Source organism: Electrophorus electricus, chromosome 21 (genome assembly GCF_041902795.1).
Source record: "Electrophorus electricus isolate QZ-2024a chromosome 21, ASM4190279v1, whole genome shotgun sequence".
Classification (NCBI taxonomy): Eukaryota; Metazoa; Chordata; class Actinopteri; order Gymnotiformes; family Gymnotidae; genus Electrophorus; species Electrophorus electricus.
Genome location: NC_137517.1, coordinates 4,503,040 through 4,517,500, shown reverse-complemented (window position 1 = coordinate 4,517,500; position 14,461 = coordinate 4,503,040). Strand labels below are relative to the sequence as shown.

General features: G+C 44.0%; 1 long non-coding RNA gene across 1 annotated transcript; it reads left to right on the top strand.

Annotated features, from left to right (window-relative positions):
* Nucleotides 1-11,609: 11,609 nt before the first annotated feature.
* On the top strand, nucleotides 11,610-13,901 carry LOC145652824 (uncharacterized). The gene is made up of 3 exons (XR_014119095.1): nucleotides 11,610-11,680; nucleotides 12,404-12,476; nucleotides 12,879-13,901. It is a non-coding gene; the product is annotated as an uncharacterized LOC145652824 (long non-coding RNA).
* The last annotated feature ends 560 nt before the right edge of the window (nucleotides 13,902-14,461 follow it).

Genomic DNA, 14,461 nt, shown 5'->3' with positions numbered 1-14,461 from the left:
GATATTATGTTGCCGAACCAATTTGCAAGTCTGAAAGTCCGTCGGGGTGGGGGTGGGGATCTGTACCTATGAGTGGCTGTGAGAGCGCGGAGAAAGATGTGACAGAGAAAGAAAAAAGTGAAAAACAGAGAGAAGGACAGAAAAGGAGCAACAGAGTGATAGAATGTCCGAGAGAGAAAAAATGGAGGAGGTAGAATGTCTGAGAAAGAGTGTAAGTGAGCAACAGGGAGAGAGAGAGAGAGAGGGGGGGGGGCGAGAGAGAGAGGGAGAGAGGGAGAGCGAGAGAGAGAGAGAGGAAGAGAGAGGGAGAGCGAGAGAGAGAGAGAGAGAGAGAGAAAGCAAGAGAAAATGCTAGAGGTGCAGAAGCTCTCTGCAGATGTCCAAATAAGCAGTAAATCACACAGAGGACCTGAGGGTGCTCAGATGCTTTTTGAGGGAATGTGTCTACTGGCCCAGGGGCTCCCGAATGACTAAAACATTAGCAAGAGTCCTCAGGGCGGCCACTCACTCCCCCTCCTCGACCAACCACAGCCTCTGCAAACACACACACACACTCGCACGCAAAAACACACACACACACACACACACACACACACACACACACACACACACACACACACACACACACACACACACATATATAGTCATGCACACAAGCACACTCACACACATAAGCACACACAAACACCCACACACACACACACACACATATATAGGCATGCACACAAGAACACTCACACATAGACACACACACACAAACAGCCAAAATGGTAGCCATTCACACGCTTCCAGAGATGGCCTCTCTTGGGCCGCGGAATGCAAGGCCGGGCTCCGTGTTGGTCATGTACACAAAGTGTCTATTTAGGTGTGCGTCCTCATTCCCGAGAGCTGTAAAGCTGCCAACGGCATCTAAGCCAAGAGCCCTGAATCGAGTTACAGGTGTTCCTTTTAACACAGTCACCCCAGAAAAAGAAAGAAAAGAAAGAATGAAAGAGGAAAAGAAACAAAGAAAAAGAGGCCTTTTTATGAGCCTACTTGTACAGAGGCCTGGGGAACTAGAAGTGTCAGAGCTACAAAACAAGTTAAAACTGTGTACCCGTGACTGCCGACACCACACACAGGCACCGGAGCCTGATTAATCACGAGAGAATCGTTCTCCAGGTTCACACCAGTCTCCACTTCACTCATTTCTTACAGCTCTTGCACAACACACCAGTCCAGAGGCTCACCTCGCCTCACGAGGCTGTTTTCCCTTACTGTGGGGAGACAGCGCCATGTTTTCCCCTTACACACCATTTTTATGGCGCAGCTGAGCAGGAAGCCACCACCTCTTCGGCCCTTTGCGAAGACATTTGCATTTTTAAAGGGTAGAACGACGAGTTAACATAATATTTCTTATGTACAGTAACATTATTACCTCTAATAATTATCAGCGATAAACCACTGGAGTATTAAAATGGAGAAAAGATCTATTCACTTCTTTTTTTATGGCTGTAAAAATTATAGCTCGACATTTGAGAGTCATTGAACTGAAGCTTGTGGGTTTATTTTGGAACGTCAGAGGCATTTCAAATGCTATGAGCGACACTATTATGACCACATTCTGGGATGGCTTGAGTAAAACCATAAGATATTAACACTTAGCCTACACTCTTAAAACTCCTTTAAACGTAGCATAAAGCTAAAAACCACTGGTAGCCGTAAGCCAACATCAGAATAAAACTAACAGGGTAGATGTGAACCATGAAGCATATGCATACATGAGCCTATGAAAGAAAGAATTAAATTCTAGCCAGTGAAGTACCGGCCTCTTCTAGCAGACTGGTTTGACTTTTTTTTTCCTACTTGGGCATACATAACCTGTCAGTTCAGCAGACTGGACCAATGACTCACAGTTACATCTGGCCAATACATTTGTCCTATATAAATACATAGAACATAGCCTATACATGGACTAGGCCCTTTAATACTGTGGCTGAACGGAGTCGCGGTCTGTGTTGCCACGCTCCGTGCTGTTAATGAGTACTACACTGCCCCCTGGCTGTCATGTCCACTTCTGCAGAACTTTCTTCTATCCTGTGCGCCCCTCCCCCAGGGCCTCCACAAGTTCAGGCTGCGACTGCGACTGATACTGGGAAACAGTCATTCAGCGGTTTACAGTCGTCATCTTTATTTAAACAGGGATGGTGCATGGTTTCAACGTAAATCAATGATAAATAAATACATACATAAATAAATATTACAGATCTAGAAATCCTGATCAAATAAAATATATTTTCAGCCTCAGAATGTACCTGTAACTTATTATAAATATATATATTTTTTACATTTTAAAAGGTTTTAGTCTACCTTTACAAATTATATGTAAAGACTCACGTTTAATGGGTCATTTGGAGACTAATGTTTTTAATAGCGGCATGGTTTAAAATTGAGCGCAATGAATTGTGGTCTTTTAGAGACATTAATGAAAATATTACTAACAAAAAGTCATTAATAAACAAAACAAATATTGTGGCTCTGTTAGTGTTGATAATGAAATTACAGAGGCAATTGAATAAAACTAAATAGCGTGAAAATTTGACGAAAAACTTTAAATTGGGATCCATGGCTAGCAAAACATCACCATCACTCAAAACAGAAACCAGTTTTCATAGTATAAGACACAGAAAACAGTTTTAGACATCTTTTTAGAATCAATCCAAGTGAACTAACTTGAAATAAACGTGAAACGTATCCTCCCACAGATCAACGAAGTCGAACCACAGGGTGGTTTGGGCAGGTTGGCTATGCAATACCACAGATTCCCTGTAGGTGGCAGCGTAGCCCCTTTGACAAACTGCTGGCCATGTTACTGAGCTCAGGCCAGCCCCAAAACCTCCCAGGTTTAAGCGGTCCTTCATTCTTAACACTGTGCTATTACGCCACATTAACTTCGTTCTACTGAATTTTCTTTCTTTCTTTTTTTTTCTATCAAGCCAAATAATATTTTCAGGCGCAATACCTTGCATTCGCTTTCTTTTGGTGTCAGCAGAAGACTTTTTAAGGTGAATGGGGTGAATTGAAATGGTATAATGAATTTTGTTATCCTACAGTTTCCATCCCAGAGCTATAATCTCCAGAGGAAACTGATGCTACATTTCTTTTCATGGATGTAATCTCGTGATCTGCGTTGGAAATGCAAACTAAGCAAAGCAAACATCCGGTTGCGGTGATTTCTGGCGTTTTAACCTGACGTGCCGTGCGCGTGTATCCAAGCCCTCGGCCAGCAATCTCAGTGACATCATTGGGAGAGAGAGAGCGCGAGCTCTGGAGCAGAACCAGAGGCAGAGAGGCTATTCAAATTAATTAACAAATGACCTCAAATTAAAAAGGGGAGTCGCGGATCCCACAATTGAGCCATTCATCAAGTCGGCATGCTGCGCTCCAGCTAACGTAGTTCCTCTCGTGTGCCGAGTGCTTTATAAGCATGCCTCGAATGCAAATACGGAGCGGGAAACGCTGCTAGGAGAGAAATGCCAGGGCTTTATGTTTCCATATCAATTACATTGGATCTATAAAACGGCCTTTTCACTAAATCCGATCTATTTACGTCCAAAGTACAGGGGCAGTAAAGACGCGGGCAATCCTGAACGCTGTCACGAGGCACCATGTTACTAGTCTTGGGGGGCAATAAATTGCATGAGGGGGTCGAAGTGCTCTTCTTCCCCACCCTGGCTCAGCGTGAGGGATCTTCTGAAGACGGGCCTGTCTCCGGTCTAATCCGGTCTTTGGTGGTTGGCGTGCGCAGATTAAAAGCAGTCAGTCAAGCCATAGCGCACACGGGACAACAGCGGGCCCAAGGGTGACTGGCGGCACCGGAGAATGTGGGAGAGGGGGCACGGCGCCGCACACGGGACCGGGAGAGTTTAAAAAAAAAAAAAAAAAAAAAAAAAAAAAAGGGGGGGGGGAGAAGAGGAAGAGTGTAAATGACGAGAGGACGCAAGCAAGGCGTGATCGAGTGAGAGATAAAGGCAGGATGAAAAGAAGGAGGGGGGGGAGCGTGCGCCGAAGATTGAGAGAGAAAAACAGGAGTGCGGAAGAGATTTATGCCAGTTGTATAATTTCTTACACCCCCTTGCACCTCTGCACTCCCCCATCCTCCATTCCACTTCGCGCGCTGGCCCACCCTCCTAGGGTTTCTGAATCCCTCGTCTCAGTCCGGACACGCGCACACGCACCCCCCCCCTCACCAGGGCTCGTGATTAAGATTCTGGCGGGATGCGACTGCAGCACTTTGCAAATGGAAGACTAGACATAATTTCCCTAAAATGCTGTTTTTTATCGCCTATTTCCCCTCCATCAGCCTCCCAGCTCACGATTGATAGCTGATGGCACCTCTGACAACTTAACGGGTTTATGGCCAGATTTATGGGCTATCCGCTCCGGGCCTTTTACAGCTAAAACTCTGTAAAAATGCTTATTTCTCTGATAAGGGTAGGGAGGGCGAGGGATCCTGTGTGTACGGTGCGAAGAGAAGGCGGGCTGGAACGGAGAGCTACTCGGGCCCGTGCGGGAAGTGCCTCCGCATTGCAGTGCGAAAAGCTCGGCCGGTGTGTGCGACTAGTCGTCGTCGTCCTCCTCCTCCTCCTCCTCCTCCTCCTCACCGTCCCTGTCCCCGCTGGGCGCCACTACGTGCTTGCTGGAACATTCCCCCCAGGCGCTGTCCGTGGGGTGGAGTCCGGCCACCCGGTACTGAAGCTATTTTCATTTAAAGGAAACGTACTTCATGAGCATAAATCAGTTTCATTGTCACTGGAACTAGGCTGCCCCGTACTCCATACTTTCTCGGAAATATTTCACTTTCACAGACCAGGAGACAACAGCTTTACCGCATTTTAAATGCAATTCAGTTTGGACGTAACGCTCAAACGCTGCTCCATGCGTATGCTATGACTTTGCATTGCAGTATCGCCATTCTAATTGACACATCTAGCGAATCTTTTAAAATGCCAAAAAAAAAACTAAACCCACCACCACTGGCGACTTTTAACGGTCCAGTTCTTGATAAATATAAGTTCCCTCGTTCTTTTCAACTTCTCCCTGGCCCATAAATCTCCCGCACTCAATAAGTCATTACCGTTACCATACAGTAATCCTTTTTACTCTCACCGTAAATCATAACAGTCACGGCATGTCCGTAAGTGTGTGTTTATGCGTTCTTAACCGCTCCAATGTCATCGGTAACAGCCACAAATAATCCACATGGAGCCGTCTCCTCAGCTGCCGGGCTAATTGTGACAATGAGTTTTATGTATTGTCTGATTTATCTGTAAACATGGCCGCAGCGAAGCCGTGGGCAGGAGTTTATGTAGCTAAAGTTTGTGTGCTCAAAGTTTATGTGTTCGTGGAGCGCTGTGCGTTTTATGTGTGTTTGGAACAAACATTTCTTCCTGAACTGGTGAAGTACTGTTTATGTGTTTGCAACTTCTATGTAATGTGCTGCCGAAGTATTTCCTTTTGGGCTACAAATCACGATCGTGAACGAAGGATCATGTGCCGTCGTGGAAGCACCCGGACCTTTTGTTTCTCCGAAGTTCTCGAGGTTTTCTCCAGATCCATATCTGAAGTCGGTTACAATGTAATTGGTTTGTGTCCAGAAATGACCATGAGTGGTGTGTGAATGATATATTTTGCTACAATAAGGCGTGCAAGTAATGTGTGTATGCGTTTCACAGCCTAGAGGTCTCTAGTAGACGTGAGGCTACTATAGGTAAGATGAGACACGGATTACTAAAGTTTTGTCTCTAATATAAGCCTTATTTCTCTCCATTTGTCCGTGCTTCACCCCCCCCCCCCCCTCCATCCTCTTCTCTTCTTTCCTTTCCTCTCAGATTTGCACGGTTTCGGTCTGCTCCATCAGAGATAACTCATAATACACAAGGAGCACCTCACACAACATATGGGCTCCAGCTCTTGGTTCTCCACAGGGGTCGTCTCCACTCCGACTTTCTCCTCGATCATGCTCTCTAAGGCATACACATCCAGCAACAATGTGCCATAATTATAGCAGACTAGGATGAATCACACTTTTACTGAAGTTTCCACTGAGAGCATTTTGATGATAAAAAAACATTCTCAGTATAAACAGTCTTCATCTGGCATCCTAGTATGTACATAAGATGCTAAATTATTAAACCCACACCAATATGGCCACACCGTATGGTTAATTTACCAATCTGACATGCAGTGCAGTTCTCACTAACTCTGCCAAAACTAAAGTGGAACAATGCCTTGTGGGGAAGGTCTTGTTATTCAGTGCTGAATAATTACCAACACAACAGCTCCGTTTCTCCATCTCTGGACCCAAATCCCCTGAAGGTTTTCGTTCTTCCTTTTTCCACCCAGGCATGTGAAGAGCTGGTGAGAATTTTACAAGCAGGAATCTGAATGCAGAAAATGTGCTTCTCGGGCATTTTATTTAAAGGAAAGCTCAGTCATCTTGCTAATGCCATAAACCAGACTGCTAATGTCTTCCAGAACTAAAGGGAACTTTTTTTTTTTTTCTTTCAAGTGAGGTGAGACACTGTTAGTGGACACCATCTTGTTCTTTTGAACGGTAAGTCAGTGCACTGCAATACCCCTGTGTACAATTAGTGCAACTGTATGGACTTGTTTTATATGACAGGACGTGGATCTCTGAGCTTTACCCCAAACCCCCAAATCTGTTTCTGCAAGGCCTCTACACTAGCCAGGGTACAATATCAGTGTGACAGGGCAGTTACACAACCAGGATTCATGTTCTTTATACACATAAAGAATAACCTACATTGTAACCATGTGTGTGTGTATGTGTGTGCACCTGGATATAGAAGCTTCTATGGCCAGTTCCAGGCTAATCGACTTTTTAAAAAGGCTGATTTTGTGAGCTGTTCATCCTGCGGTGTATGGATGGCATGGTGTTCTGGCTGAGATCCCTTTTGTCATTCAGAGCCCAACTGTCGGAGGGCTGAAGTGTGGCTGGGGGCTGTGGATGACAGCCCAGGAGAGCGCTCCATCCATGAGCAAGCTCCCTTTCTGGGCCCTAATCGCACCAATTATCCCTCACAATCAGTCCCGCTTTCTGAGGCCTGCTTTTATAGCCTTTTAATGAACGGATATGTCAGGACTGTCCATACTCTAAATGAACCGCGTTTGTACTATGGCCATTAAGTGTAAGGGTTTATTTATTTATTACATTTATTTATTTATTTATTTATTTTGCTGGGGCTCAGATTTGTCAGACTGAATCACCTCCACATTTCCTCTTTCCCATACAAAGTCAGAAAGGAAGAGACTAAGGCTAGCAGAGTGTGTGTGCACGTGTGTGCATGTGTGTGTGTGTGCGTGTGTGTGTGTGTGCACGTCAATATAGATGTCATACACTTTCTTATGCTGAAATTGCTTAAATTATTCCTCATCCAGAGAAATCATTTTATTGTCAGTTGTGCCTGCATTTATGTGTTCACCAAAACACTTCCAATGGCCTGGATAAAGGTTTTCTTTTGGTTAAAGTTTTCATTATGCCTCCTATAGAAAGCCACTTCTAAAAAGGTAAATCGATGGAAAATGTTCTACTTTTTTGTCTAATTTGCCATCAGGGCTGCCCACATGCCATTAATCATTTGAAACGTATGTGGATCTTGTTTGAACTCCATCTGTCATGAATATCAGTACGTCTATGTGAATGACTAAGTCCTATACGTGTGTGTGGACTGCTTACTTGCCGGCTCCCTCTCGGCATCACATTTTCCCAAGTTTGCTGTTTGGGGCGCTCAATCTTTAGTTTGAATATTAATACGGCTCAAAGAAAGGAAGAGCGGAAAGGGCACGGGGAGGGAACATGGAGGAAGGAATTTGGAAGAGCTTTTTAAAGAGGCCATTTCATCAGAATCGTTATTCCTTTGCAGTCCTCTGAAGGCTCGTAACCAGCGCTCTATGAAGAGACATGCACCACAGCAGGGCTTCATTTAAAACCTAAAGGTCACCGTGCAGAGAAAGGTCTCCAACTCCTCCAAAAATACAAAAACAAGGCAGAGAAGGAGAGGAAGAGAAATACAACATGGGAATGGAGGGATATAAGGGAGAAAGTGAATGAAGTGAGAAAAGCTCAAAAAGAGAGAACAGGATACAGGAACAGACCTCCCAACATAATGAAATATTAGGCTTAATGAGGAGAACTGAGAACTGTCAGCCATGAGTTGGAGTTGACGTAATGGGTGCAAGCAGAAACAAGACACGTTCTTATTTTATTTCATCATTTTCTGTTACTTCCTACCCGAATGCCTCATTGCGCAGCGTTTTGGAGATGCAAAAAAGTTATATTAGTAAAAGACAGTTCCATCAGTAACAGTATGCACCTGCCAAGCAAGCCATGTTGGCACTAGCCCTAATGCAGGTGTCTGGCAAGGGCTAGGCTCACTTGGTGAATGTCCAGAGCCTTAGTCTGATGGGAAACTCATTTTCGTTCTTTACTGGGCACAACTTCTTTTTTTCCACCTGAAATAACGATCACGCCCCGACAAACAAAGCGGCCTTGCCAGCTCCAGAACACATGCTCACCCTGCAAATGGCAGAAGCGGTGAAGCTGCATTGGCTGGTGACAATTCCAACCCATGGGTCCCTGCACGCATGCATGCCCTGATTGCTATTTATCGCAGAGTTAGAGCCATGCCGTTGACTCAGCGGGCAGAGCGTAAGTGTCTCATAAACCTGCTAAAATGCAGACCGTTAGCATTTGCAGTGTCAGAAGCTCTACACACCACAATCCCCCTTCCCCCACCCCTCCCCAGAGGTGTAAGGTGCCACTCCCAGCACTGCGTACTCACTTGTTTATCTATAGGGTTTGGTTTAATTGCTCGGTGGCTCCTTGATTGCCCCGCATAGCACCGGGAGCCTTGAGGAGCTGCGTAACCAGGATGACAGGCCCTGATCTAGAGCCTCAGCACTGCACTCTGATAAGACTGGGGTTTCCATTTTACTGTCCCAGTACACACTGACACACACCAGGCCTGCTAGTTAAAGGAATGCCCCGACTTGCCAGTAAAAGGGGGGGAGGAGAGTTAGAAACAGGGAGGGAGAACGTGGGGGATGGGCCGATGGCTATCTGCAGTAGGGCAGGAGGTGAGGGAGGAGTGAAATGTCACTCAAATGGAATAAACTTCCTCCAGCCTTCCCTCGGATCAATCTCTCTGCTCGCAATTCCCGATCCGTATCCTATCTCTTTAAAAACGGATGCCCAATTCCAATCACGGCCGCAGTAAAGCAGCTCTTGTAAAATGCCACAACGCGGCCTCAGGGCCCCCCTCCCCCCAATGCAAGATGCCTGTTGGACCACTTTGCTTTGAAATACGGCGCCGGGGGCTAAGGATGGAGACTGAGGATGGCCCCATATCCACCCAGGAGAGCCATTCACAGGATCTGTATGGAGGAGCAGGAGCGCTGGCCACACCGCCCAGCTTCATTACAGTGTGTGCCGGCAGCCGTTAGTGCCTGGCGAGGATCCGGGTCCGGACCTCGTGTGGGTCTGTGCTTGTGTTTGCACGCGAGGACCCGCTGGCACGGGCGCACCCAGCCCACATCAGCGCTACGCTCAGCACAGGCGCGCCGGCCGATCAGATGGACGATCAAACACTAATCATTCCCTCACGGCCCATCCCAAGTAAAGCTGTCATTAATTTTGCGGAATTACATCAAATCGGAGACATTCTTTATGCGGCGCATGGCCTACAGACAGTTATACGATGGGTACTGCTGCGCTAAGCAGATGGGGCAGCTTTGTCGTGCATACTAAATAGTCCCGGCCTCCCCACCACAGTCTCCTCTCTCCGGCCCTCCCCTCCGTCTTCCCCGTCTCCTTCTCTCTCTGCTACTCATGTCCTCGGCTTCCCTTCCCACACTCTGTGTCCTACCCTTCCAGCGTCTTTGATTGACTTTCTGTCTATTCTGTCACAGTTCAAGCCCCACTCTCAGTGTTTTTATCAGGGCTACTTCGCTGCTGTGCGTGGTTCTCTAAAGCAGAGGTGGCATCACACCTCCAAAAATGGTGGAGCGAAATTTATGTTACTGAAATCTGGTATCATGTTCTGGTGACAGTAATTTGAACAGTTAGGCTATTTAGACATATTTAAGAGCAAACACTATAAATCTCTAGAAAAGCAGCACCAGCAGTGTAACAAATAGGCTACCATACCTGTCCAGTTCACCAGAACAGGCTGGTGTATCATTTTTCCTTACTCTGAGTGACACAAACAGCTTCAGTGTCTACAGTACTGACTAAAATGTAATTTTAGCATTTGTACTATAATGCTATGACATGTGTCCTGACTTGAGACTAATTTACAGACGTCAAAATATTCAAAACGCACTGTATGCCAATTTTTCTATTAGCCATATTTATACAATTTCAAAATAGACACATTAACCAGGATGTTAGCTAGCATGTTCAGCTACACATAAGCTGAATGGACATCTTTTGCCTATTTAAAATGTGTGCTGCTCTTACTGGTGCTATGAATAAATAAATAAACGTTGGCCTGTATTGGTGCAAAAGCAGCATTAGCAAGATAACAAACTGGTTAACATGGCTAGCTACCTGTCAAGATCACTAGAGCGGTCTGGTTTATCGTCTCTTCCAATGTTTCATGATGGGGGGGGGGGGGGGGGGGGCTGTGTAATTGTCTCTAGGACTTACTAACAACCTGAACCTTACTACTAAGACAGTTCTTTGCAGTAAAAACATTTACCAGACAAGTGAGCTGTGGCTTTCCACCCACTGTCCTGCCACGCCTATATTTCTTGTGTGAATGTCCCACTCCCCACCTGAAATGAAGATTTTGATTGGGTCTGTTACTTAATCTGACTACCTGTCACTTCATGGCTATAGGTCATTGCTCCAAGCCGTTAAGGAGAGTTGAGATTCTTATCTTTTCCCAATAAAACCAGCTTTGGCCTGGAAAGTGGTGGGACATCTCCCAGTACTTTGAGCAGTGGTGGGTAAAATACATGCTCACCCCCATATTTAAAGACACTTTCCTGTCATGTATTAAACCCCTAAAACTCATCTGCTCATCAGAATTACATATTTAGAAGTTATTTCCAAGAAAACATCCCCTAATGCTCTACAGGTAGCTTAGATGTAAACTCTGTCTCTTTGCCTTTATACACTACATGCAGATCTTATGAGTATGCAACTAGTCCCCTTCTCTAACTCTACCCACGAAAAAATTTAAAGGCTAAGCACCACCTAATGGATCTCCCTGAAGATTTCACATTATCTTAGCTACTAAAAAATGTATGTTAATTAAAATGAAAATAAAGCGTTAGTTTCTTTAAAAATGACGAATACATGTAAATTGACGGAAAAACCCGAAGTCGCTCCGGAAATTCCAAAAAGTCGCCGTGACGTCGCCGGTAGACAATCATGAACAACACAGCATCAAACACTACTATGACTGACATGATTTGTGAACTTTCCAGTGCTGGTTCTTTAGATTCCAAAGATATTTTTAAATTTGATGATTCTACAGTGACAGTGGGGGTGACTGTATATCATAACAGTGAAATTCAACCATTTAGATTTGACCCAGAGATATAAGAAGTTGCACCAGAGAGCAACAAACAACCTGACCCAGTGGTCAGGGAATTGGGAATTCCAGCCTTTTATGTAAGCCATTATACTGAAAACCAATACTAAAAGTAGAAAGTAATGTAGTCTTGTCTATTAACAATAATTTATAGCAGAGGTGTTTGATTGGCTAGCTAGCTACTGGTTATATCTCTCATTTTACTAGCTTGTCTTGTATCTAGCTAGCTGTTAACAAACCAATTAGCAGTGCACCCTTTTGGCAATGTCTTAGCTAAGATAGCTAAGCTTAATGCACTTGCCTCAGTGGTCTAACATGTGTTGGTAAGTTAATCATATGGGTCTAGGTTATATGTGTCTAGCTTTAAAATGTATCCAATATTACCTTCTCTTCTGCATGCTTAACTTCAGTGAATTTCTAGTGCTAACTTCGTACATTGGGGAAAAAAAACAAGCTTTGCACTGAGCTATTAATGACAGTAGCTAGCTAGCTAAACACAAATGTTCAGTTATCATTATTGGTGTAAAAGCAATTTACATCGAATTCTCATTCATAAATTAATCTATAAATCTCCATAATTGAACTACATGGAGTAGTCTTTGCCTAGTATGGTTTGAACCACGAAGCTTAGCAAATCAGTCAACCTAGCTAGCTCGCAAAGCTAGCTAATGTTAGCTAATGTCAACCAATATATTTTGGGATCTTTGAGCTATTTGTGCATGCAGGTCCCACTGTAGATTGAATTATTGCAACCAAACACAAACCTTTTTGTTGTTGTTGTTGTTATTTTACATCAACTACAGTTCAACATCTTGGGTTGTTGTCCACCATCTATGTCACACGGATGGCGTTTATGACAGATTCTGAAACTAGCAGGCAAGCCCCCCGCCCGCCCCCAAAAATCAATTGTTTAAGCCATATTTCTTGAGTTTGTAAAAATATGTTTTCTAACTATCGAGATAGAAACGCAGCTTTCACTATATTTATGTGTTTGACACTTTCATATTAGCTGGTGCTTAGCTTTTAAATGTCTGGACATGAAATTCAAACAAAGACATGTGTTCAACATGTTCAAATTATTTGGTGGTGAAACCATTAAAGACTTAACATTATGCAACTTTTTGGTAAGGCCTTTTTTGGCCAGGAGTGTACATGTACAAATTGGAAGCAGACTTATAAGAAAAAGAAGAATAAGAAGAACAAATTGTACAGTCGATGTATCGGAATGGTAATGTATTTTATTTTATTGTTCCTAATGTTATGGTGTTTTCACACTAGTTTTTTCCAGACCCAGAACAACTTGCTCTGCCAGTTTGGTATATTTGGATAGATGCGAAAGCTGTTTTTGAGGCCGGGAGTGGTCCTGAGAATGTGATTTTCCTGAAATTGGTGATCTGGAGTTCACTTCAAGTTCATATGCATTTCACTGCATATGGGGAAGGTATCCACCCCAGGCGCTCTATGCAGGGTTGTGTGATTTGCTCATTTTGTAACGTGACTAACATTTACATTTACAGAAGTGCTTTGTCATTTACTCACAGAATGTATCTTAGCCAGTACAGTAGGTTAGAGTTCAATATACCACTGAACTAGAGTACTGTTGAAATACAGTGATCAATGCTGATGCCTAGAAGTACAAAAAAATAAACTCCATAACAGACAACAATTAAGTGCAATAAACAATATCCTACAATAAGTACTAGAGTTCTGTTACTCAACATAGGTACAGGATCAGTAGTCATTTAAATATTCCACAAATAGATGAATAGATGGGTCTTCAGTCTGCGTTTGAAGAATGCAAGAGACTCCACTGTCCAGACAGCCAGTGGAAGTTCATTCCACGCTCTGGGAGCCATGAAAGAGAACATGCTGGATGCTTGTCTCCCATGAGACTTGAAGCATGGTGTCTCAAAACGAGCTGTAGTTGAGGTTTGAAAAACTCGAGGTACGAATCAGGCTTTTGACAAATTGACATCATGTATGGAGGGGCTGGTCCATTTTTGGCTTTGTAGGCAAGCGTCAAGGTTTTAAATCTGATGCGGGCAGTTACTGGAAGCCAATGAAGGAAACGCAGCAGCGGAGTGGCGTGTGAACTTCGGAAGATTGAAGACCAGTCGTGCTGCTGCATTCTGGACATATCACGTTGCTTCCCTTTTCAAGTTTCATGGTGCACGATGAAATGACCAGAGCAGATTTATGAGGAGCCTGTCCAGTTCCTACTCCTCCCATTATATCAAAAAAATGACTGCAAAATGTCATCTGGCACCCACAGTACTCAACGAATGGGGGTGAATGAAGCTAAATGGCTAAAAACAAAAAATAAAAATGTTTAAACATTATTTTGGCCAGGATATTCCTTTTAATTTTGGGAAGTAGAAGTATGTGTTGCCCTAATGATGCCTTTATATTCCCTTTGTTCTGCAGCAAATGGGTTTTGCTGTAGGCCTACCTGATGCGGGTAGGCCAAGTCCCAGTCCCAGTGTAGACTCGGTTGAGTGAGACAGATGGCAAGCCACATCTTAATTAATTGGGATAGCCAGGCTAGGTCCAGGTTTAAGCCTGAAATGCACCATAAGTGGCAGACTCAGCCCGGATTTGGCTCACTGCCAGTTCCAGCTTGGGCCAGAATGGCTTATTTTTTAAATTTCCTATTACTTCCCTGCCCCATTCTCCCTGCTTAACCCTTCAGATACAAAGAGCAACAGAATCAGGTTACACGTAAAAATGACTGCTCTTTTTGGTAAATCACATTATTTATATATGCAGTATACAATAAAATACAAGAACTTTAATAATGACCAAAACCTGCTATTTTTTTCTCCATATATTAGCACCACTGTTGGCTAATAATAATAGTAATA